The following is a 26733-nucleotide window of genomic DNA, read 5'->3' on the forward strand; positions in this document are numbered from 1 at the left end:
AATCTCACAGAATACAAACTGAGTTCTGAGTCCCAGGGAGGAAGTGAGAGAAGGTACTTCCAGACTTTCTTTTCTACTTGTAAGTGCAGGGCAGGGATCTTTTTAATGTAACTCAATGTTTCTCAACCCCCTTGGTTTCGAGACCCCTTGGGGGGTGGGTGTCGCATATCAGACATTTATATTACGATTCCCAACAGTGACAACATTACAGTTATGAATCAGCAACGAGCAGTTTTATGGTCGGGAGTCACCACAACGTGAACCGACTGTATTGAAGGGTCGCAGCGTAAGGAAGGTCGAGAACCACAGATCTAAGTCATCAACCTCCTAGAGCGTTAGCTCTGCTCTAGGTAAGGGCTCAGTGCCCTGCCTGGAATCTGGTCGAGCATTTGGTGGGAATCTTAGACGGGAATGAGACAGTTGTGGATTCCTGACTAAAGCAGAGGAAGGTAGGTGTGTCCAGTCGTCCTGAGAAGCCTTGCTAGGCAGGCAGTCATTGTCAAGGTGAGGCCACCAGGCAGCCCACCACCCTGCTTTCATTACCAAGAGAAGCAGACACCTCGTGGTCACTCCTTGGCAGCCTTAACAGGAAGCGTGGTGGGGGAAAGGCTGGTTATCAAGAGTATCGGACACTGTGGTCTTAGAATGAACCGCTGTGGCCGACTTAGACTTTTCAGGTTTAAGTTGAGTGAAAAATTACGGTTTCCTGGAGCTAAGAGGTGGAGACTTTCAATTACAAGTGACTAAGAAAATACCCCAATGCTCCAGGAACTGTTGACCACGAACAGAAGTTAAAACCCCAGTTTTCCTCTGTAGGAAATCTACAGAGAGGGGCAGAGGACTCTGAAGCTGTACTAAAGCGAGAGAACGCACAGACGAAGGTGTGAGCTGCTGTGCGGTTATTGTCTTACAGATTGCTTGGGAGTTGAACCACGGACTCTGTCATTAAATTATGAAGGGCATGAGATGGAGATAACGGCCACCCACCCACGACATTCAAGGAGGTCCATGAAGTTTGTAACTTTGCTGAGCTGGGAGCTGGAGTTTGAGGTAAGAATAAGCAAGATGTCCCCTTGCTGTGAGAACCCCCTTCCCTGTGTCGTTGCCGATTGCTTTTGATTTCCGTTCCCAACAGCCCTGGTAAGAATCTAGGAGGTCCCAGAGTATCTTCAGGAAACGCTGAGAATGAGAACTCAAATTCAAGCCCTTCTGAGGGCTGACAGTGTGTTAGGGCTCAGGTGGTCAGAGCCTAACTAAGACAGGGGCCAGGATCATGTGGTCCATGAATCCCGGCTGGAGAGGCCCAAACCCTGCTTTCGCTTACTACGCTTGTGAACTTGCTGGACTCCGGAAGATCCGTACACTACTACTGCCAGTGAAGGCGAGGGCAAGCAGGCACAAAACAAAAGCTTCCTTCCTTCACCTCTAAGCAGGCTGCCAGGAAAAGGTGTGGTCCAGATAAAGGTGTCCTTTCCTACCTCAAGATCTTAGTTAAAAGTGTGTATACTTCAAATTAGGGGAAAAAACCAAAATAAATAAATAAATAAAAACAAAACAACAAAACAAACCCCAAACAAACAATCAGAAACACCAGTGGTGGCACACATTTGATCCCAGCACTTGGGAGGCAGAGGCAGGTGGATCTCTGGAACTGGAGATTTTTCTCTGTCCTGCCCATCCCACAGGACCAGTTTTTCTCCCACCTACCGGTCCCTACTCACTTATAAAATAATCATTCAGAGGCTTAATATTAATTATAATTATTTTCCCGATGGCTTAGGCTTCTTACCGACTAGTTCTACATATAAATTAACCCATTTCTAATAAACTGTGTATCGCTCCGTGCTCCGTGACTTAGCCGTCAAGGCTCTGGCATCTTCCTCCTTCAGCAGCGGTCAAGGCTCTGGCACCTTCCTCCTTCAGCAGCGGTCAAGGCTCTGGCATCTTCCTCCTTCAGCAGCGGTCAAGGCTCTGGCATCTTCCTCCTTCAGCAGCGGTCAAGGCTCTGGCACCTTCCTCCTTCAGCAGCGGTCAAGGCTCTGGCACCTTCCTCCTTCAGCAGCGGTCAAGGCTCTGGCACCTTCCTCCTTCAGCAGCGGTCAAGGCTCTGGCACCTTCCTCCTTCAGCAGCGGTCAAGGCTCTGGCACCTTCCTCCTTCAGCAGCGGTCAAGGCTCTGGCATCTTCCTCCTTCAGCAGCTGCTGCAGTCTCCCTACTCCGCCTTCTTTCTCCCTGTATTTCTGTTTGGATTTCCCGCCTAGCAAGATTTAGCCCTATCATAGGCCAAAGCAGCTTCTTTATTAACCAATGGTAATAAAACATATTCACAGCGTACGGAGGGGCATCCCACATCAGACATCAGTGAGTTCGAGGCCAGCCTGGGCTACAAGGCAAGTTTCAGGACACCCAGGAATGTTGCACGGAGAAATCCTGTCTCGAAGAAACAAAACAAAGCAAAATAAAAATCCCTCACAGGGGTGGCCTCTATTTTTGGGTTTTAGTTCTGTTTGGTTGGGTTTTAGTGAACTTGCAACCAAGAAGAGCCATCACATAAAGATTCTGGCTTGTCTGTGCATTAGTAAGCACTGAATGAATGTCTGAGGCTTGAGCTGGCTTGCGGCTCAGGGCTGGTGCATCTGTACTGCATGTGGGAAGTCATTGGGTTGACCATGTGTTGGAGGGAAAATGTGACCATGGGTAAAGACTCAATAAATAAATGTTAAGGAATGCTGTTACTGAATCTTGTACAATCGGATTAAATCGCCTAGTGGTGTGAAGATAACCAATCAGAACAATACATGGACATTTATACCTGGAAGCTCTTGAGTCAGTCACACACGTGATTGAATTTCTGGTGTGGATCTTACTCCGAGTGGCTTGGCTATCCTTGCCCTTGGGATGAAAACAATGCTGTTCTACAGGGCCGTTGTGAGGAGGAAAAGATCCTTCAGAAGGTGCTGGCTGGAGCAGCCATTTTTCTTTTTATTGCTACTTGTTTTTCTTGGGCTGCGTTTTAAATAGAAACTTTCTTTTCCTACGGAAATCTAGGGAATCTGGTTTAGAGGATGTGTCTATAGGCTGTGGAGCAGCCCATATGCCGCTTTGGTCTTAGAATGAGTCATTATTTCTAAACTTAGTACCGCTGTCTTTGTTTGCTCTCTGAGTTTTTTCAGAAGTCCCTATATTCCCATGCGAGCCCGAACTAGATAATAAAAGAAAACAGGCTCAAGAAAGCACACTTAGATTCTTATTTGAGCGTTTTGCCTTTCCTGTTCTGTGTGTGCACCTCATGTGTGCCTGATTCAGAAGAGGGTGCTGGATCCCCTGGAACTGGAGTAACAGATGGTTGAGGGATGTCATGTGGATGCTGGGAACCAGAGACCTGGGTCTTCTTCAAGAGTAACAATCCCCTTCGCCACTGAGCCATCTCTCCAGTCCCCTAATATACATTTTTTGAGCTACTACAAGTCCCTCATGTGAGGTAATCTGAGCACAATGTACAAACGTTTATTATTTCAGTGAGCAACAGTGGTTTTTTTTTTTCTGTTTGCTTGAGGCAGGGTCTTACTATGTAGCTCACAGTGGTCAAATGCAGAGAGATCCGCCGGCCTCTGCCTCCTGAGTGCTGGGACTAAAGGCGTCATTACCATCCTAGGCTTAACAGTGCATTTTACGTTTCCATAAAATTTAGTACTTACAAAACGTTTCGAATTTCATCAATTTTTTACTGAGGTACATTTTACATACAGTAAAATGTGCAGATTTCAATGTATTTTCTACAGTGTTGACAAGCATGTACTTTTATTAAGATACAGTGTTTCTTTGGGAGGGAAGTTGACATCATGTGGGTGCCTATGTTTGGGAAGGCTAACGGTCAGCTATGGTGCCATTGCACAAGGGTAATACGCTTCTTAAAGAATTACAGCAGCAGCAGCAACAGAAAAACAGGGTCTGCCATTATCCTGGAGTTGGCTGAGTGGGCTAGCCTGGAGTTGGCTGAGTGGGCTAGCCTGGAGTTGGCTGAGTGGGCTAGCCTGGAGTTGGCTGAGTGGGCTAGCCTGGAGTTGGCTGAGTGGGCTAGCCTGGAGTTGGCTGTGTAGGCTAGCCTGGAGTTGGCTGGGTAGGCTAGCCTGGCTGGCCAGTAACCACCAAGGATCTGCCTCTTTCTGACTCCCAGCACTGAAATTCCAAGCCATCACAGATTGCATGAGCTCTGGGGATTGAATTCAGTTCCCCCACCTTGCCATCTGAGCTCTCTCCCCAACCCCAAAAAGTAAATTAATTTTTGCACTCCAGAAAGTGTCCCCACAGCCTTTCTCAGTTAATTCCTTACCCCCTTCTCTGCATTCCTGATCTCCTGCACTAATAATTTGTTTCTTATGCTGTAGAGATTCATATAAATGGAACCTTGCAGATCTCCACATCTGGTCTGTTTCCTTAGGGTAGTGCTCGTGGGATTCATCTCCGTGACTGCACACAGTGATTCATCCCCGTCAATGTCTGAGTAACGTCCTACTGTGGGCTACCCCACACTTTGTCTATGCAGTGTCCCGTTTAGAGACACGGGTCGGTTCTGCTATTCTTTTGGTCATCATCATTGTCATGCTGTTGGAAGTTCAGAAGTTTGGAGTATCTCCATTTTCCCAATTTGGAAGCCAGGGCTCAGAGAAGTGAGGCGACACCAAGTCCCATGGTCGGTCAGTGAGAAACTCACCAGCACCCCTGGTTCTGTGCCCATTCCTCTGCTCTCCTCATGTTCCGTTTCCTGAGGCTGGTTCCCTTGGGGCCCTGCCCTGGAGTTTTGCCTCGTCTAACATCAGGATTTGATCTGATATTGACTAACTTTTGATGCAGAGATATCTAGGGATGATAGAATCCCCGCCTCTGTTCTGGCATAACCTCTGGCAGGTCTTTGCCTCTCAGAATAGGTGACTTTCTGAGACTCTCTAGGATTGAAGCCAAGGAGAAGATAAAGGATTAGGATACAGACATCACAAGTATTTTAGAAAATAAGTGTTCTTTCTTGGTGACAAAGGGGAAATAGGATGGTCATGAAAAATAGGTCAAGCCTCTCTCAGTCTAGTGTTCCTCAGGCTGGCTGTGTGAGTGCAGGCATCCCAACCTCTTGGAGTCTGCTTTTCTACCTGCGAAGAAGAGAGGGTGTCCTGGGAGCTCCTGACACAGTCTGTCCTTTCTAGGCTCCATCAAGACCCGCTGAAGGGAGCGTTACAATATGGTGTTGATGCTGACCTTGCTGGGGAGTTTTCCTTGTGTGGAAAAATCAAGTCATCTCTTTATTTTAGAAGGCGCTATTGTATTATTTATGGAATCTGAATAAAACAGAAGCTTATTTGCCAAGAAAGCAGGGCAAGGGAGGCGTGCAGAGTGATTCTTTTGCTCCAAGACAGAGGGAATGTAGAGGAGAGATGCCCTTCAAAGATACTCTTTAACGTCTCAAAAGGACAAACATGGAGTGTGCCCCTTGTTTCGAATGCAGATTAGATTGTGTGGGTAAAGACGTCTTGAAGGAAAAACAAGGAGAATTTATAAATGTCTTTTTTATTTTTCATAACTTTGTAACCACCCTGTGGTAGATTTAGTAATGTCACCCGATCTCAGCTTCTTTGTCCCTAACCCAGAAAGACATGATGAGACAGTTGACAAGTTCACTTTTCAAGGATCTTTGTGACTATGAAGATTTGTTTAAAGTATGTGTATACTATGTAGTTTGCTGCCCAGAGAAAACCTTACAGTTCTTGAAGATTGTTATGTATATGACAAAGTGACCCAACTCTGGTCAGCAGATTTCGAAGAACTCTGTGAAGAACCTAAAGTTGACGGTTGGCTTAGTCAGTGAGTCTTTAGAGGAAACTGCCAAGAGTTCATAGCATCACTGACCTTTTCCAACCAAGGGGAAAATGGCTGATATCAAATGAGTCGAGGTACCTCCCGTCTCGAGGAAAAGAAACCGCTCAACGTTGCCATGCTTGCACCCGGAGAGGAGAACACTTCTGCTTATCTGGAAATACTGGAAAAGTATTTGTGCAGGGACTAAAATGTTGTGTCTCATCGGTGACTTTCCGTTGTTGGCTTTGATGTACTGTCACCATGCACTCAGGCTTGAATGCAACATGGCCTTCGTGTGTAGGTGGAGAAAATAATGACTGTGTCCGGAGTGTGGGCATTCTCTAAAATGAGGACGGCTTGAGGGGATGAGATGACCCCTAGGCAAAGGCAAAGCAAGTTAAAAGAAGGAAGCATAGACAGAGAAAGACACCTCATGAAGCTGATGCTTATGTGACAACTTTCCTCTCCCTACTCAGCCTCACAGCAACTGAAAATCTCCCTCGGGGTAGACTTATTGGGTGCCTGGGTTCCCAGAGAATGGCAGATGCCTGTCTCACTTCCCCAGGTGAGGTGGCCAGATTTGAGACATCAAGGGGTGATGAGTGGTGACCGGTAGCAACCTCCACCCCCAACTCTATGGAGGATACACCTTACATATATGTGCCCCTGCTCCCTCCACATGTTCCTCCCACAGGGCTTCCCATCCCCAATTCCTTGCCGCTGTCTTAGGAACCAGAGGCTCCCGGCCTGTAAATGTAAGTTAAAGCTCAGACTACATTCAGAGTCACTTGCCTTATGCGGTTTCTTGATATGCTCTGATGTAAACAACATCTACCTAATGAGGGGAAAACTGTGTTAAAAACTTGCTCAGCTGGCTATAGATGCTCCATTTGTCCAAACTTTAGTTTTTTTCTTCTATTCTGGTGTATAACCGTGGCAGGAAAGAAGGCTGGAAGGAAGGGGAAAAAAATAGAAGGGAAGGAAAAGCGAAGAAATAACTGGAAGACATGTCGTCTGATGTAAAAAGTTACCAGTTGGCAGCTTCTTGTCTGCAATTGACCTGGCAGGAATTCCTGAGATACTGGAGTTTCCCAAGAACTGCTTGCTGAAGGGAAAGACTGAAGCCTGCTGCCAGGCAGGGCAGAAATTTGTCTCCTAGGGAGATGTCCCAGTTCTGATAGCTGTTAGATCACACTGTAGGAGAGCATGGACCGCACTGCAGGAGAGTGGACCGCACTGCAGGGGAGTGGACCGCACTGTAGGAGAGTGGACCGCACTGTAGGAGAGTGGACCGCACTGCAGGGGAGTGGACCGCACTGCAGGGGAGTGGACCGCACTGCAGGAGAGTGGACCGCACTGCAGGAGAGTGGACCGCACGGCAGGGGAGCGTGGACCGCACTGCAGGAGAGTGGACCGCACTGCAGGAGAGTGGACCGCACTGCAGGAGAGTGGACCGCACTGCAGGAGAGTGGACTGCACTGCAGGAGAGTGGACCGCACTGCAGGAGAGTGGACCGCACTGCAGGAGAGTGGACCGCACGGCAGGGGAGCGTGGACCGCACGGCAGGGGAGAGTGGACCGCACTGCAGGAGAGTGGACCGCACTGCAGGAGAGTGGACCGCACGGCAGGGGAGCGTGGACCGCACGGCAGGGGAGAGTGGACCGCACTGCAGGAGAGTGGACCGCACTGCAGGAGAGTGGACCGCACTGCAGGAGAGTGGACCGCACTGCAGGAGAGTGGACCGCACTGCAGGAGAGTGGACCGCACTGCAGGAGAGTGGACCGCACGGCAGGGGAGAGTGGACCGCACTGCAGGAGAGTGGACCGCACTGCAGGAGAGTGGACCGCACGGCAGGGGAGCGTGGACCGCACGGCAGGGGAGAGTGGACCGCACTGCAGGAGAGTGGACCGCACTGCAGGAGAGTGGACCGCACTGCAGGGGAGTGGACCGCACTGCAGGGGAGTGGACCGCACTGCAGGAGAGTGGACCGCACTGCAGGAGGAACAGAACCTGGACAATGACTAGTGATACTTCCCCAGTGTGTGGGCCCACCCCACCCCCTTTGACGGGACTGCTTAGGTACGCAAACCTCTGCCTGCTATGAAAAATATTCATGCAGAGCCACCTCGAGCCACAGGTCACCCGACCTCTTTGTTCCTTGTCCCATTGTGACCACATTGAATCTACCCCTTCCTCTTCTTTTCACCGTTGCTCACCCCTTGTTTCTGCCTGCTGAGGCAGGTGCTGGAGCCTAACTCCTCAGGACAACAAGGGTGCTGGCTTCGAACCTAGCACTCTGCTAAAGATTTTAGTGTCATGTGTTGCCAGTGGCACTTTTTTCTTTTTCCTTCCTTCCTTTCTTCCTTCCTTCCTTCCTTTCTTCCTTCCTTCCTTCCTTCCTTCCTTCCTTCCTTCCTTCCTTCCTTCTTACTTTCTTTCTTTCTTTCTTTCCTTTTTGGTCCAGCAGTCTTTTTCACTGTGGTCTCAACATTTGTGGTATTTAAAAACCGAGGTTAGACTGCACATGACCCCCGTGTTTTCTCAGTTGATAAGATGGGTGTTTGTGGAACCTGGTCTAGCCTGTTTGTCTCGGAGCTCTCTGCTTTCCACACCACTGCTCTGGTCACTGAAGGCCAGCATGCTCTGGCTGGGAGGTGCTCACTCAGTCCTCACAGAAGCCACCTGTCTGGCTCCCCCTTAACCTGTCACCTGGCTGGGTGTTCACTGTAGTTCCTGGCTGCTCTGGAGGCTTTGATCTTCTTGGCTCCATTTGGAGGCTTTCCAGCCCATGAGTCCCCAAGCCTCCCAAGCAGGGCCCTGAAGATATGTGAGCCACCTTTATGACGGGCTTCATTTGCTCTCTGGAGCATGAGTTCAGGAATGGGCAGATCCATACCGAGTGCATTTTGCTGTCCGGGACTGGAGCCTAGCCTTCCTGTTTCTGGGGTGTCAGTCACTGAAAGGGGGAACTCCTGGCAAGGAAGTGGTTTGGGGAGCTTGGGGGAGAGTGGTGGGAAGGCAGCATGGGCAGTTTCTTCACTAGGCCAGTTCTATAGTTTTGTTTTGGGTATTCTCCCTAGAAGCTCAACCTTGAACCTTCTTCTCCAACCTTCTGAGGGTTCTGTAAGCAGCCCAATAGTCTGAAAAACTGTTGCTTCCTGCTGAGTTCCCAGCAGGTGAGCCTTCTGTCTTCTGTAACAAAACCCAGACAACCTTCTAGGGGCACAAAGCTGCCCTCACCAGCTTTCCACCATGTCCTTTTGTTGTTTGTAGGATTCTTCCTTTAACAGGACTTACATTTGGAATTGGGGAGGGGGGAGGAGAGAGAGAGAGAGAGAGAGAGAGAGAGAGAGAGAGAGAGAGAGAGAGAAAAGGGAAATGATGGTTTTCTAAAACGCACCCACACTGCCCTACATTCTCCAGGTAGACTTCACAGTAAGACTGTCAGCTGTGAACACATCAGCGGATTAACCCACTGAAGAAATTATCAGCCTCATCTCAATGGGACCACTGTCTGGGAACCAGGCCTTCACAATAGGAAACTCTAGGGACATTTTATATCCTAACTGTCAGGCCCAGAATAACTGGGGACAAATGGCTAAGTGTGGTGTCTGTTAGCATATCAAAGTGTTGGCTGGCCTCCAAGCTCACTCGGTACCTGTGCCTCTTCTCAGCAATTCTCCTCCTCCTCACACCCTAATCTCCAGCTCATGGGCTTCCCTTCCCCTCCCCCAGCTTCTTCTTACTATAACCCTGTCATTTGGCCACAGGCTCTTGCTTCTCTTTCCCCCCTCTCTCTTGTCCCCTTTCCTTGGTCTTCTTCTCTCATTCCCTGCCTGCTTTCCTCTCATGGCCTGGTCCAGTCTACTGGTCATGTCTAGTCTACTGCTTTCTCTCCCCACTCTGAACTCTTCCAGATGCTTCTGGCTGGACTCTCCCTCACATCTACAATAAAAACCTCTCCTCAGCCACACCTTGGGGTGATTATGTCCTCATTTCATTCACCAACCATGACAGGTAACCACACAACACCTCAAGACACTCCCAAGAGGCGCCAAACTCCGAGAAAACTACTGTACTTAAAGTCAACCCAAGACCAAGGTTAAGGCAATAGGAGACACCAAAGAGGAGCACATCCCACCCTTGCTATCCTTGTGCTCCCTGAGCAGGCAGTGGGTGGGGCCGGGTGGGATGCTGGGTGTTTGTCTTGAGCCTCACTTTTTATTGGTTCTTTTCCATTCTTTATTAGTGAGGAAATAGTGTGAACGTTGAGGACCCCTACCACTATCAGGATGGTATAAAAAGCTTAAGATTTGTGTATGCAAAGAATGGAAAAGAATCAGAGGTGTCACCCAGGTCTTCTGGTGGCAGACATTTCTAGACCTGCCTCTTTGAGGCAGAGGACCCGACGACACAGCCTGGATCACTTGGAGAATACTTCAGACAGGAGTAAAAGCTTTATGTACACATAGGAGTGATTTTTGCGGTTACATCCTTCTAAATTTGAAAGGTATAACATTAGTAGTTGAGTCTGTAGAATTTTCTTGTGGCCTAGAAGCACGGAAGGGATTTTCAAAACCAATCTTCAAAACAACAGGTTGAATAGCAGAAATGACTAAGTACAAGTGCTGGTTAAATATTTATCTTTAACAAAGGAGATTGGTATGACTCAGCAGTGCTCCTGGTGTGTGTATGTGTGTTTACACAGGCCAATAAAGGGCACACACACCCTGCGCTGGGGTATTTCCATGGCTTTCTGCGCACCGAGACCCTGTGTTTGGGGTGCACAAATATGGAAAATTTACACCATGGGAAGTGAAAAGTAACAAATGAACATACGGCCAGCAACTTGAGTGGACCCTGAAATCCTGTGGTGTAGTGAGAAAACATGCAAAATAAAATGAAATAGAAAATTAAATATCACTCAAATATGTACATTAAAACTATATGTATGTATAAATATATATATACACACACACATAAGATATCCATTTGTGAGAACGCATGCAAATGACAAGATAGGGGGCTAGAGAGATGGATCAGCTGTTAAGGGCACCGACTGCTTTTCCAGAGGACCCAGGTTCAATTCCCCGCATCCATGAGCAGCTCACAACTGTCTGTGACTCCAGTTCCAGGGGACCTGACAACCTCACCAATGTTGGTTTTTGGGTTTTGTTTGTTTTATCTTTTTTAAAAAGAAAAGATAGACATTACATATATCAAAATGAGCCAGGCGTGTAACACGTGACCATAGACCAGCACGCAGGAGACTGGATGTTTGAGACTAGCCTGGGCAACACAGAGTCTATTGTAAAAGAAAGAAAGGAAAAGAAAACCGTGATTGAGCCTGCTCATCAACCACGGAGGTGATGTTTCATGATGATAGAAGAGAATATAACCAGTCAACCAGTGAGGAAGCAAGAGGGGGCCGTAGAGTGTGATGCAGAAATCCTGGGACCCTTCGTTTCTCAGACTCTCGTGTGGAGGTGAATTACTCCGCATGCCTCACCCTTGTGGGTGATAATTAGACCATAAGAATGCATTTAACAGGAAGCCGGAGGGCTGACTCACTGTCGGAGAGCTCTTGCTGCTATCCCAGAGGGTGGGTGTTCAGGTCCTAGCACCCACATGGTGGCTTGCAACTGTCTGCAATCTCCAATTCCAGGGATATGAAATCTTCTGGTCCATAGGGACCAGACTCGTGATGTACATACTTGCATGCAGGCAAACACTCAAACATATAACATAAAAATAAATATTTTAAAAGTACAAATAATACAAAATGATTTTCGGATAATTCTTCATTTCCTGTACTATCTCGTGAAAATGTCTTTCCTATTATTTCTAGTTTTTGTATCCTCCTGAGAGTGCAGTCAAGCCGGACAGCTCTTTGGTGATCTAGATGCTTGGAATATTGGCAATAGCGCCATTTTTTTATTGGAACAAATTGCAACAGGCTCATATTTATACATTTGTATTGACAGCTAGGCAAGACTCCACTCTTGCATAGCAAGTCTCAGAAAGGAGTGAGGGAGTGTCCTTCTTCAATGTTCTTTCAGGAACTTAAAATTAATTCATTTGCTTAAAAAAAAATTTATGTGTGTGGGCATGCTGCCTTTATGTATGTCTATGCACCACGGGTGGGCCTGATGCCAGGGTGTCATGTCAGATGCCCTGGAACTGCAGCTGCAGATAAGCAGCCCTGTGAGGCTGGGAGGCAAGCCTAGGTCTCCTGCCAGTGCAGCCAGTGGTAGCTGAGCCACCACCAGCCCTGAGCATCCAAGTTTGGTTTTGGTATTTTTGTCAAGTTCTGCTTTCAGAATCATTGCAGCAATCTTTCTGCCTCAGAGTAGATCGTGTTTTGATTTTTATTTATTTGTGTGTGTGTGTGTGTGTGTGTGTGTGTGTGTGCGCGCTAAAGTAGCTGGGAGGGTCTTTGATAAGGAGTTAAACAAATACGGAATTGAGATATTGGAGTGTGAAAGAAGAAAGTCAACACTAGAAGTAAAAATCTCATGATTGGAAACCATCAACAATACTTGGGAAGATGCCTGGTCCCAGCCCCGTGGGCTTCTGCAAACCGTGTGGGGTATGTGTCCTCACAACATAGCATGTGACAGGCTATGGGAAGACTGTCAAAGCTGAAGCTCTTCCTGAAAGTAAAGTGACTATTGATTTAAATAATTGCATGTTTACTCTTTCGAAGCAATCATCTTTATCAACAAAAGAGTTCCACGGCCCACATTGGATTTTCTCATTTTGGCCGAAGACATCCAAAGCTCCTGTTATGTCTAGATTTGTCTCTGGTTACTATGGAGATGACTTACTTTGGTCTGGATTTATAGACATCCCAGGAGGGAGGGGGAAACTGGGCTATTGAATTCTTTGAAGGCCTTGGGAGGTGATAGGGCACCAAAAGCTGCTGGTGTTTTGGTCGAGGTGCCTGAGTGGCATGTGGATAGCACCTGGGATGGGGAGACCTGAGCCAGGCAGATCGTGCCGGCTTTCACAGATTTTTAACCTCAAACTCACCACTATTATGACCGTGCAGGCCTTCTTCGGCACATGATTCTTTGAGAGAGCTACTGAATTTATTATAGCCTGTGACAACGGACTCAACATTCTAAAGCACATATAAATTCCACTCACAGTTAATGGAAAGAGCATAGAAAAGACTTTTTAACTGATGCCAGCTGAGTTGGAGTTTGAGAGCTCTTTTCTCCTAAGGTCCTGGAGGTGGGAGGCTGGGCTGGATGCTCTGCCAGGTCCCCATTCTCTTCCTGGAGTGCAAGCAAGAGTTTGTGTTTTTACCTTCTCCTCGCTCTCAGTCCTCTCCCTCTTCATGGCGCCTGAGTACCCCAGCCCTAGGTTTATTTTCAATCCCTTGTTTAAAAGGAAACATAAATGCAACATTTATGTTCTGCTTCATAAGGGATCCGTGTAATGGTTTTACAACAAAGTGTGTAGAATCAGCAAATGACCTCAATATCAATGAAAATGTGTTCCAAAATAATGTGCCTACTCCCTGCGCCTCTGAGTACAGTTTAGCATGTCATTTGGTACTTCTGGTGGTATGTCGAATTCTCTCTGGGAAGAGTTGAGACATGGGATTTCAGCAGAATGGGAAAAAATGTTCCTCTGGTCTTCTGTGATGCCCGGAGCTCTGCCGCTTGACAACGGTGTTCTTCTTACTCTGTTTCCGATGACAGACAGTTGCCCATGGAAATACCATATTGACCCCTTGGAACTAGTGACAGTTCCAAGAGGGCATACATTTACATAAGGGCCTAAGAACTGGTTATCGTAGAAGACACCAATAAAGACAGAGCGACAGTTTTTTTATTTGGCGCATGAAGAAACTAGAAAAATTACTCATAAGTCATAAAACTTATTCCCAGAAAATTTCCCAGAGGATCTTTGCCTCTTTTCATTACTCCTTGTACCCCAAACCTTTGTGTACTGAAAGTTCTAATTGAGCGATACAGAATGAGCACCTGGGGAGAGCGGGCTCACATCCCAGGTGGCTTTGATTTCAGGTTGAGGCAACTGGATGTTCTCAGCTCTCTTGTCACGCCGCATTGCACCAGGGGCTCTCTGCTTCTGCTTCTGCTTCTGATGCTGAACTGGGAGCAGTGAATGAAGTCTCGTGTTTACCTTCCCTGTTCTCATCTCTTCTTTTCAGAAGTGTTCTTATTTCTGAATTTCCTTTGCTTTCCTCTGGGTCAGGCCACCATGCCTTCTCCACTGCAGAATTATACCAGCCTTCTGTTTGTTAAATAAAATAGTCTCGTGTTTACCTTCCCTGTTCTCATCTCTTCTTTTCAGAAGTGTTCTTATTTCTGAATTTCCTTTGCTTTCCTCTGGGTCAGGCCACCATGCCTTCTCCACTGCAGAATTATACCAGCCTTCTGTTTGTTAAATAAAATGTTGGGGGGGGGAGCTTATTTGGAACTGAGTGATTGCCTGAAACATCAAGAAGCCCTGGCCAGCAATAACATGCCAGGTGTCACTTAACCAACCTGTGCTTGGAAGGAGGCCAGTTTTCCAGAACAAAGGAGGCCACAGCACCTAGTCCAGAGGGGCTAATACGAGGATCTGTGTATTAAAGCAGTCCTGGATTCTTCTTCTTCTTCTTCTTCTTCTTCTTCTTCTTCTTCTTCTTCTTCTTCTTCTTCTTCTTCTTCTTCTTCTTCTTCTTCTTCTCCTTCTCCTTCTCCTTCTCCTTCTCCTTCTCCTTCTTCTTCTTTTCTTCTTCTTCCTTCTCCTCCTCCTCCTCCTCCTCCTTCTCCTCCTCCTTTTTCTCCTCCTCCTTTTCCTCCTCCTCCTCCTTCCAGTCTAAGAAAATTAACTTTTCAATAGGTCGCTCACTTGGTGTCTTATTTCTGTCCTCTTCAACTTTTTCCCTACAAAGGCCCCCACTTCTTCTCATCTCTCAGACCATCAACCAATTTTGTAAGCAGAATGCTGCCTGATTCGCTAAATGTTGCCCACCCAAAAATCAATTATGGCTTTAAACTCAGTGTGCTGAAATTTTGTGCTCAGCTGTAGCTCACCGCTTTGCTTTTGGGCATTTCCTGTTCCAATAGGGTGGCATGGGGAGGAGGCTTACCAGCTGTGCCACCCCTCACACAGAAGCCCTTATCGATGACCTGTGACTTTCAGAATCCAGTTGGACTTCTTTCCTTGGCGGTGAGAATGTTCTTGCTCTCTCTTAACCAGCCCTCCTGGGCTTATCTACAAAAGCCACTGACATACAGCCTACATTCTTGGCAATCTGGTTGTTTTATAATACTTCCCCATGCATGAGGAAATAGTCTGAGAGAATTTTAAGTTGAGAGGCTGCCTTCAGCCCTGGATAAGAATTATCTCAAAGACGGGGGAGTCAATGTGCTACACAGGGACAGGTATTCTTCAACACCATATCCTTTGGATGCCAATTCAGCTCCTCAGTGGAATCCCATGGCGGTGGTGCAACATGAAGGACTGGATGTGGGAGTTTCTGTTAGAATATCGTGTGTGTGTGTGTGTGTGTGTGTGTGTGTGTGTGTGTAAGAGCGAGCAAAGGTTGGATCACTCTAGGCAATCCTGGTGTTTGCCGGTTTGGTAAATCAGTAGGCTTGTGATAGGCTTGTGGTGAGAAAGACAAGCTGACCAGGGTTGAACCCAATGTCAAGGGAAGGGAGGACTCTTGTAGGTGGGACCCACTGAAAACTAGCACAAAGGTCACCAGAGTACAAGTCAGGAGGCATGAACTAGGCTAGCCTTCCTGGAAAGCTAAGGATGCAGCTATGGGCATATCGCCCCTTACAACTCATGTGGTGAAATGAAAGCCTTGTTGTGGTAGTAATAAGACACTTGGCCATTGGGAGGGTGACTAAGCCAGGACAACGCTGCCTTCAGAAATGGCTTCATTTCTTAAGAGTGAAAGAGAAGTTTAGGCCAGTTTTATTTATCTTTCCTGCCACATGAAGACACTGGTCACCCATTGACTAATCCCGACTCACCTAGAGCTTGTTTTGTAGTCGAGGAGGATGGCCATTAACTTCAGATCCTCCTTCCCAGGGCTGGAACTCAGTTTCTGGGTGGCTAACAGACTGAAGCCCGAGCCTCACGTGTACCAGGCAAACATTCCATCAGCCGTGTTACGTCTAGCTTTCTCCCTTCTGCCCTCATCCTGTCTGCCATGTGTGGACTTCTGGACGGCACTATCTCTGGGGAGTGGACCTCTGTCAGACACATACTCCATACGGTGATCTTGAAATTCTCAGCCTCTCGAACTGTGAGAAGAAAACCAAATTTTGTTCTTTACAAATTACTCAAATCTAGATATTTTGTTCTAGACATACCCACGGACTAAGGTCGACACTCTAAGGTTAGAGTCAAGGTAGGGTTGGCAGGGATTGCACCAGGCTGAGGCCTCATTTCTGGGTAAACACTGGCCTGAAAAGACATTAAGCTAAGCTATCCCAGGGCCTGAGAAAGTGTGGCTGTTGTTTGCTTGTATTTATTTATTTTGGTTTTTCGAGACAGGGTTTCTCTGTGGCTTTGGAGCCTGTCCTGGAACTAGCTCTGTAGATCAGGCTGGTCTCGAACTCACAGAGATCCACCTGCCTCTGCCTCCCAAGTGCTGGGATTAAAGGCGTGCGCCACCATCGCCCGGCCGTTTGCTTGTATTTAAATGATGCTTAAAAGAGGGACGTTTCTACATCAATTTCCCTTTTATTTTTATGCTATCAGTACATATATGAATTGTGTACCTTTAATGACCAGGCCCCCGAAATAAGCAAAATTTGATATCTATCCTTCTGTGACTGACTTAATTCAGTTAATATGATTCTCTCTGGTTACATCTATTTTCCTGCAAACAATATAACCCTTCTTCACTGCTGAAGGAACATCCCACTGTGTGTATATATCTTGTTATCTTTGTCTATGTTTCTGCTGTTGGCTGTACTTTTCACAGTAGCTAGGTTGTGGGATCAACGGAGTTAGTTCTCCTACACTGGCCCGTCTTGAAACTTCCTCTGAACACAACAGAGCCTTTTCTTTGGCCCTTTCTCCCCTTCTTTCCTCACTTCTTTTGCTGCTTCTCGAGAACTTCCTTTTGCTTTTTGACAAAGGGTTGGCCTTCAGAATGAAATCTAACCTGGAGCTTCCTGGAGGGCGGTGTGAGCCACAGGCAGAAGGATTCTCTCTCCCCAGTCTCAGTTTCTCAGGTTGTGGGAATCTAGGTTTCTCTTGAGAAATTTTCATTTCCAGTGGAAGGAATGTCAGGAGGTGCCATTAAGAAAAAAAAAATACTTTCCAGCTCCTAAATTCTTTTCAAAACAAATATGTACATTTGATACCTGCAAGTTTTGAATGTGCAAATATTGACTCAGCAGATGGATGCGCCCCGGTCCAGCACACTGGTTTTTTTTCAAGGGCTGGGCCTATTATGACTCCGACTAAGGGTTATGTTGTTTTTCGTTCCTTCCCAGCTGGTAAATTTGTCTAGAATGAGCTGGTTTCCCAGCCATGTTTCCAGAACCCACACCATCTGTATGCAATGCTTTTTATCACCCAGGCTCCACTTTCCAGATTCCTCTTAGGGTTTAGGCTCAACTTTGAGAACTCTGTTTACAGATCCCTACCAATCCCTGGGTGATTTGACAATGATCTCCAAGTTGTTTTAATATTTTGAATGTTAATATTTTTCATTTTAGGACTGGTGAAAGATGGATCACCCTGTAAGCAAAGAGCTCTGAGTGATAGGATTTTGAAATGTTTTCAGATTTAGTTTTAGAGATTGAAAAAAAAAAAGATGAATTTGAATCCCAAGCTGTGAAATAGTATTCTTCATAAGACCATAACCAAATGCAGTGTGTGTTGTTACATGCTCTTAGGTAGTATGAACAAAATAGAATTCTCTGAGCCAAATCACCTGCATTATCAGGTATTTCCAGGGAGCGTTGCGACTTAGCAAGATCTAGCAAGTCTACGTTTTAGTAGAGTGGGCAAACCATTAGTACAGCATCGAGTTTATGGAAGACTGTAAAAATCACCCCGGAAGAGTCCATCCCACCCAGAGGATTGGTGTTTATTATTGTTAGTACGTATACGTGGCAGATGAGCATATTTGTGTGTATGTAATTCTCTAGGGCCACAGGAGGGCATGGGGGGGGGCGGGGTGTCTCTATCACTCTCCAATTCATTGCTTCCCCGCAAGGTCTTTTTGTTGAATGTAAAACATGTGTTTCTCAGTCTGTTTGAGGCCAGTGGTCCCAGCAACCCTCCTGTCTATATGCGCTTCCCTACTCAGGTCACACAAGTAAGTGAGACTGTCCAGCTTGTTTCGTGGTTGCTAGGATGGGTCCTCAGACTTGCCTGGTCTGCACTCTTAACTTCCAGGCCATCTCTACAGCCCCTGGTTTTGTTTTTTAGATAGCACCGCGAGATTGTGGATTTAACTTGATGGTAGAGTACTTGTAATCAAGTCCAAGGCCCTGGGTTCAGTCCCCCGTCTGAGGATAGGGTTGGGGTTGGTGGGATGGGTGGGTGGAAGGAGTGGAGAGATCTCTCTGTGTAATTTAAGAGGGACCCCAGTGTTTTGTCTCCTTGCCTCAGACTTCCACGTGCTGGGATTGCATGTGTGCCTCCGCGACACCTGACTCATCCGAAGGCATTGTTCAGGGCACACGCTACTTGTGTAATGGTTGGAAGGCGGATTCTGGAGACCCACCGGAAGCCCTCGAATCCTGGAAACCTTTTTCCCACTCAGGGTCCAGTGGCTTTAAGCGATCAAATCTTAGGCTCCTCTATGTGCAGACACAGGCCGCTCTAGGAATTGGCGCTCGCTCTCCATGGTGCAATGCAGCTGGTGTTAGCCCTGTTTTAACAGAAAGATGGAAAGCCAAGGACGCGCCAAGGCCAAGCAGGACTTACGGTCATTCCTCATCACGTCCTTAGCCGTGACCATCATGAGGAGCTTTCCTAGGGACAGAAGTTGTTGGCAGAGATTCTTCAAATCAGTTCCCAGGGTTTGGGAGTGAAGTGGGCCTTCGGAACTTTTGGAGGTTAGAGTCCGGGAGTTCTGACGCGCCGTTCGTCTGTGCAGTAGTCTCATGCTGCCCCCTTCTGGAACTCTTGATACTTGCCAAGTTCTTTGCCGAATTAGGCTTTTTATAAACAGACAAGTAAGGTTTACCGCGCTAATCTTTCTCGGGACAGTATGTTATTTTACTACTTTCGTCGGATTTCACATTTTTAAAATGAACACTTGACCATGAGTCCGCAGATGGCTTCTCTGCACTAATTCCTGACTGCATTCCACGGACGTTTCCCCTCAACGCAGCCTTATGATCAATGACTTCCCATGTTTGAACAAAACACGTTTTACAAAGGTGATCATTCTTTAACTTATTCATCCAAATCAACAGTAATGATCTAATATGATCGAACCTATCTTCCTAGTTATTCATGTCAGATTTCCCAGTGGCATGAACACAGGGAAAGGAATTGTGGCATAAAAGGATGGGCACTTCGGTCTTAATATTCTATTTCACTTGGAGAAAGTAGTTTTCTTAATTTTTACGTTTGTGAGACTTTGCGTTTTGTTTATTTGTTTTGAGGCCTGCTTCATGCATTCTGGCTGGCCTCAGACTCAGTTTTTGGGGGAAGGCTGTGCCTCGTGTTCCCACTTCCCAGGTAATGGAATTACTGCAGTAGTTAAGCATTTTTGAGTTGCTTTGAGGGCTGGAGAGATGGCTCATCTCTAGTACTTCTCATTCTAGCAGATTACTGGAGTTAAGTTCACAGTCTCGCAGAGTACTGGAGTTAAGTTCTCAGTCTCGCAGAGTACTGGAGTTAAGTTCTCAGTCTCGCAGACTACTGGAGTTAAGTTCTCAGTCTCGCAGAGTACTGGAGTTAAGTTCTCAGTCTCGCAGAGTACTGGAGTTAAGTTCTCAGTCTCGCAGAGTACTGGAGTTAAGTTCTCAGTCTCGCAGAGTACTGGAGTTAAGTTCTCAGTCTCGCAGACTACTGGAGTTAAGTTCTCAGTCTCGCAGACTACTGGAGTTAAGTTCTCAGTCTCGCAGAGTACTGGAGTTAAGTTCTCATTCTAGCAGATTACTGGAGTTAAGTTCACAGTCTCGCAGAGTACTGGAGTTAAGTTCTCAGTCTCGCAGAGTACTGGAGTTAAGTTCTCAGTCTCGCAGAGTACTGGCGTTAAGTTCTCAGTCTCGCAGAGTACTGGAGTTAAGTTCTCAGTCTCGCAGAGTACTGGAGTTAAGTTCTCAGTCTCGCAGAGTACTGGAGTTAAGTTCTCAGTCTCGCAGAGTACTGGAGTTAAGTTCTCAGTCTCGCAGACTACTGGAGTTAAGTTCTCAGTCTCGCAGAGTACTGGAGTTAAGTTCTCAGTGTCGCAGAGTACTGGAGTTAAGTTCTCAGTCTCGCAGACTACTGGAGTTAAGTTCTCAGTCTCGCAGAGTACTGGAGTTAAGTTCTCAGTCTCGCAGACTACTGGAGTTAAGTTCTCAGTCTCGCAGAGTACTGGAGTTAAGTTCTCAGTCTCGCAGAGTACTGGAGTTAAGTTCTCAGTCTCGCAGAGTACTGGAGTTAAGTTCTCAGTCTCGCAGAGTACTGGAGTTAAGTTCTCAGTCTCGCAGACTACTGGAGTTAAGTTCTCAGTCTCGCAGAGTACTGGAGTTAAGTTCTCAGTCTCGCAGAGTACTGGAATTAAGTTCTCAGTCTCGCAGAGTACTGGAGTTAAGTTCTCAGTCTCGCAGAGTACTGGAGTTAAGTTCTCAGTCTCGCAGAGTACTGGAGTTAAGTTCTCAGTCTCGCAGAGTACTGGAGTTAAGTTCTCAGTCTCGCAGAGTACTGGAGTTAAGTTCTCAGTCTCGCAGAGTACTGGAGTTAAGTTCTCAGTCTCGCAGAGTACTGGAGTTAAGTTCTCAGTCTCGCAGAGTACTGGAGTTAAGTTCTCAGTCTCGCAGAGTACTGGAGTTAAGTTCTCAGTCTCGCAGACTACTGGAGTTAAGTTCTCAGTCTCGCAGAGTACTGGAGTTAAGTTCTCAGTGTCGCAGAGTACTGGAGTTAAGTTCTCAGTCTCGCAGACTACTGGAGTTAAGTTCTCAGTCTCGCAGAGTACTGGAGTTAAGTTCTCAGTCTCGCAGAGTACTAGAGTTAAGTTCTCAGCACCCACATCAGGAAGCTCGCAGCCTCACGGCTGTCCATGAATAATCACAGCCACTTGTGCAAGCACACACAGAGAAACGTATACACACAAAAATAAAGGTAATATATGTCTTAAAACTAACTAAATGAAGCGGTTTTGAGCCGGCTGTGGTGGTGCACGCCTGGAATTCCAGCACTTGGGAGGTGAGACACAAAGAGGAGGAATTCATTCCAGGTCGGCCTCCTTTACATAGGGAGTTTGAGCCCAGTGAGGGAGGCGTGATATCCTGTCTCAACGCCTATTACTCACAGATATCAGATGGGAGTTTTCTATGGAATAAGGTGTTGTTCAAGTTGGAGAGTTTTGGTGCCGTTTGTATTGTTAGTTGTGTTAGGAATATTTCTTAAGATGAGTCTCTTTGCCAATGCAAATAATTCCAATCAGACCAAATCATACACCATTTATGACCAGACACTAGTGTGTGTGTGTGTGTGTGTGTGTGTAGGAATCCAGCCTGAACTACTTTTGGATGGATGTGCAGTAAGGCAAGCTGTGTCCTCCAGGTGAATTTTGGGACCCCGATCAGTCATTCTCCGTCTATGATAGTGAGTATGCACACGACTGCGACCAGAAGGGGAGGATGGGCGTGGTGAGAAAGGCTTAGGTCATCCAAGTCTGTCAATCAAAATAGAGACCCACCACACTAAAATCTCTTGAACCTCAATAAAGGAAACCTAGACAGTAATTGGGACCCTTGAGTATCCCCACCGAAGTGGCCTGCTGTCCCTCTTGACAGCATACTTGGTGTTTTGGTTTGTTTTTTATTTGTCATTTTTTGAGCTACTCTGTTGCTTCTCTCTGGTTTGTTCTGTTGCTTCCCTTTAATAACAGTTCCTGGCTGCTGTGGCCAGCTGTGTGCGTGCACCCTGAGGTCCCTTCCTTGAGTTAGAGTCAAGAGCCTGGAAACACCTGGCCGAGACCCCAGCCGCCTGACCACGCTTCCACCAGCTTGGCAGCTGCCCTCTATGTCTGACAGAAACAAGGGACTTAGGGCTCAAAGGAGCCACACCCTTACCGCCTTCCGAGTTTTGGAGGAAGACACTAAAATTCACCCTCTTTACCATGCTACAGCTTTTATATGTTTTGCAGACTTCTAAAATATTTGTGGCTTGTTTCCTTAAGCACAAGAAGGTTCACAGTGTGGGGGATTTTACAGGAAGATATTAATATTACATTTTTCCCTGTGTCTGACTTCATATGGTTGGAAATCATATTTCTTTTTTTAGTAATTTAGCCTGTACCTGAAGTCTAAGCATAGGTACAAAGGACCGTACGGCTTTTGAAAGCTCGACTGTACTGAGATCCTGCAGGCTCGGCGGCAAATGAAGGGGGTGGTTTTTGGATGGCAAGCTCTACTGGAAGGAGGCCAGCCTGCGCTTGGCCCCGTTGTGATGTTTTCATCTGAAGTGCTGGCGTGAGACTTCACTAATGTTTTCTCTATCGCTGTTTCTAAAAGGCCAAGGTTGGACAAGGGTCAACGCAGGCACAGAGCTGGTTAGAAGCCATGCGGTATCCCGCTGCTTGTACAAAGGTGCATATATTTTTACTCTGTTGAGCCTTTCCACTGCAGCAACCGTAGCTAGCGTGCCTGCTATATCAGCAGGACTTTGCTGGAGCGATTTTGACTGATGGGGAATTCGGCGATATCAGGAGACATTCTTGACTGCCATAATTAGGGATGGGGACACTATTGGCATCGGATGGGCAGGGGACAGGATGGCTGCCAAACATCTGGGAGCACACAGGACAGCCCCTTGTCGCAGAGAATTAGCTGGTTCAAAAATGTAATCGTGCCAAGATTTCGAAGCTCCATTTTGTGTCTGAAGATAAGAAAGATTACGGTGCCAACTAGCATATTACTGTTCCGGACCCCGGCAGCACGAGAGAGGCTGTGAAAGCCACTGTTGGGTGTAATCCGGACCGCGCTGGGTTGGGACCTGCACTTCCTTGAGATCTGCCAATGGCTTTGTACATGTCTGCTCCGTGACAGCTAGAAAGAGCAAGGCAGTGTGGCCTGAGGGCGACACATCACGAGGAGGACCCTGTCAGACTTAGTGGCATTTTGGTCCCCCCCTTCTTTCCTTCCCTTTCTCTTCTTCACTTCCAGTCTTCCGTTCTCTTTCTTTTTCTTCCTTCTTCCTCTTCTGGTCACTCATCAAAGCCGGATCTGTTATCTTCACCTCATCCATGCACCGTTTTCCCGAGACCTTTAATTTAGAGTCTGTCATTGATACTAGGGTGAGAGGGAAGATAATAGGTACTTTTGTAGTTAAAGGAAACCATCCTGGAGGGACTCTCTAAAACCTGATAGCGCAATTAAGTTTAGCCTTTTCCTGCACCAGACTGGGAAGGCAATAAGGCTAACACTAATCTAACCAATACTAATTAAATACAGATTTAATTATTATTTAATCGAAATTAGTATTAAATACTAATTTAATCAAATACTAACATTAATACCTATTTAATAAAAACCAGTGCACCGACACTCTTTACATCCCTTTGGTCAACATAGCTTCTGGTTTGGATAGACCACAATTCTGACAACTCATTATACTGACATGCCAGTAAAATTATTGCAGAACTTAGCTATAATAATAGAACTGATTAAAAAGAAAATTGAATCTGCACATCATGCCAACGAACTATTAAAATTCTGGAGTCTTTTGAATTTTTTTTTGGAAATTCTTTTATTTTAAGGCATTTGCTTAAGAAAACATGAGCTAAAACTTTAAATTGTTAAGAGAAATTTCAACTTGATGAACGTTTACTAGGCAAGCATTATCCATAAAGGCTCCTCTAGAAACTGTGGACGTTTAAAAAAATTAAGTCCCTGAGTCAGTTCATCATCCCCCCCCTCCCTCCCTCCCTCTCTCCCTCCCTCCCTCTCTCCCTCTCTCGCTGTGTGCGTGCACATGCAATGTGTGTGTGCACACTGCTATTGTTGCACAGTTATAGATAAAAAAGTATGCAAAAGTTTACTCAAGGTCAGTCTATCTAAATTTATATCAATAAAAAGCTATGGGAGTTTATAGAGAAGTGTTCATAACTATTACCTTAGAACATTTATTTTGAAATAAAAATAACGAAAACATTTTACAGTTCCTAGAAAGCTGTGGTTTTCTCAATGACATTTCCATATTGGCTGATATTATAACACTCATTTTCATGAACATTTAGCTATGGGGCTTGATAAACCTCAGAAATAGGAAAATTTTCTCGTCCATGTAACTGCTGCACAGGGATTTCTTCCTGTCTTTATCTTTGAACACATTTGGTCATTTATCAGAGTTCCTTGCCTTTTCCTTTTAAAAGCGGGAGTTGTACCAAGGCAGAGATTTATCGCATGTGGATCTGGGTCATCTATGAAAGACAGAGACAGTGTAGTATTGAACACAGCACTCCGGAAACAAAAATCTAATGGGCATTTTATCATTTGGATCGAATCAAACTTCTCCTTCTTAGAAATGACCTTTAAAATTGAACTTGTAGCCATTGTCCTGCAGACTTCTTCACCTGGCCTCTCCTGGGGCCTCTGGAAGGTTCCAGCCATAACCTCCAGGCTTCTCTGTGGTCGTGGCAGTTGCACCGAAGGAGAAACGCTGCTTTGAAGGCCAAGCAAGGGAAAGGGACTTCTGTACTCCTAACCCATCCCATTGCACACAGACATCTGTGCCAAAGGTTACATCAGTGTTTGGCTGGGTTCCTAAGGAAATTAAAATGAAAGAGAGCCATGCCAAAGCATTGTTCAATTAAGCAGTTGCACTTCAAGGTTCCTCTTTAAAAGAAGCTGGATGGAACTGGCTTTCTGTGGGTTTCTTCGGCCATGCGATACAGGAGATCGTTAAGGTGATTACAGTTTCCTGCTCAACACCAAGGGAAATAAGTCCCCTTCACTAATAATGCCTTTGCAAGCAGGGCTGCAAAGGAATAACATTCTGGAAGATGCTGAGGAGATGCGTTTTGTTTTTCTAGAGGACCTTTTGTTTGCCTTCATGCCTCAACTCGAAAGTTCCTTTTGAAGGAAGGTAGTTCCTATTCGGATAAAGAAATCAGCTGCATCAGCCTGATTTGGTGTATCACTGATGTTCAGCCAGGACATCTTAGTCGTAAAGGAATATAAGGACAGAGGCCATTGTGCTGGAGACAGAAGGTAACGGTGGCAGAGGGTGCCGAGGGGAAGGTGTCTTCGTGATTCTCCTTAAGCTGAGATAGTGATCGCAGAGATAACCTAGGGAGGATGTGGGGGCTGGGGAAAGAGGGTGACATCAGCCTTATTCTCCCAACATCTCCCCCACCCTGCCTCATTTATTTTTCAGGCCAGTATCTCACACAATCAGGCTGCAAACTATTCTAACTCAGGGGGTGAGGTAAAGTGCCCCCAATAGCTACTATAAAGCATAGTTTTCCATAAGATACATAATAAAGGACCATGAGCTAATACAGGTCTCTTGACCTTTTTCTTTCTTTGATATCAAAACATTATCCCCTTGCTCCATTAAGAAATAGGCACTGAAAACAAGTTAGTAACACATTATATTTGTGAGATTAGCAAAAATGTTTTAAAATATTAATAGGTTAACCAGGTAAGCTTTAATAGTTTAATTTTTTTCTTGTTTATTATTTCAAAAGTTACCTCTGTATTTTGGTGTATAGCATGGTGTTTTTAAACACACAAACATATATACACGTATACACACACTCACACACACACACACATTGTGGACTGGCTGTATTGGGGTAGTTAATAGAGGCATTATCCCGCCTGTGGGAAGAACATTTAAAACCTATTTTCTTAGCAATTGTCAAGTGAGTTAGTGCATCACTATGCACTGTAGCTGGTACCCTTATTTTCCTCATTGAAGTGTCCCCTGTCTCCTGTTCTTGGCCCATGAACTTGGATAAGTGTTAGAGTGGCCAACTTGTGCCTTTTATGGCTTCCCAGCCAATGAGACGCAATACTTGGAATCGGGGATTAGCCTGATTGCAGGAGTCAAGTGCTTTTGTTCAGTTTATATTACGGGTAAGTGTCTATTATAAATTGTTCTGTAAACACTGTTTTACAGATAGTGATGAGCTGAGTAACTTGATGGAATAATGAATGCTAAGAAAGGCGCGGTTCTCATTTGTAGACCTGATTATAAACATATTGTTGAAAGTCCATTTTTAAAATTTTCCTGTGTTGAAAGAAATTAAACTTAAAATTATCATGTTTTTATTGCAATAATGATTCATATACTTAATTTTAACCATATTATCTTCAAGCATGTTCTAGAGTCAAATGAAGATAAATTGGTCCTGTGTGTTGAAAACCAGAGTATAAATGAGTGACTACTGCCCTCTAGTGGAGAAATTGAGGTATGGCATAGCAAAACTTTTTTTCTTCTTTTTTTCTTTGAAGACCATAGCTTAGGAACACAGAGATCTGTTTTACCATCTGATCTTATAATGATGTGCTTTATACATATGTTTATTAAATACTAAGATTATGAGTATCAATATATGGGACTACTTGAAAATTAAAGTTTCCTCGCAGCAAAGGGAGCGCTCAGCAATGGAGAAAGTCTTTACCAACTGCACCTGAGACAAGCAGCAATTATCCAGAATTTACAAAGAATTACAGAGATCAAATGCCAAGGGAAAAAAACTGCAATCAATAAACAGGCTAA

The 26733-nt window shown here is 45.8% G+C and overlaps 1 long non-coding RNA gene across 1 annotated transcript; it reads left to right on the forward strand.

Moving 5' to 3' along the window:
• Positions 1 to 407: 407 nt before the first annotated feature.
• On the forward strand, positions 408 to 26357 carry LOC142836414 (uncharacterized). Its single transcript, XR_012908082.1, has 3 exons — positions 408 to 504; positions 914 to 1050; positions 26330 to 26357. It is a non-coding gene; the product is annotated as an uncharacterized LOC142836414 (long non-coding RNA).
• Positions 26358 to 26733: the final 376 nt, after the last annotated feature.

Source organism: Microtus pennsylvanicus, chromosome 16 (genome assembly GCF_037038515.1).
Source record: "Microtus pennsylvanicus isolate mMicPen1 chromosome 16, mMicPen1.hap1, whole genome shotgun sequence".
NCBI classification, from domain to species: Eukaryota; Metazoa; Chordata; class Mammalia; order Rodentia; family Cricetidae; genus Microtus; species Microtus pennsylvanicus.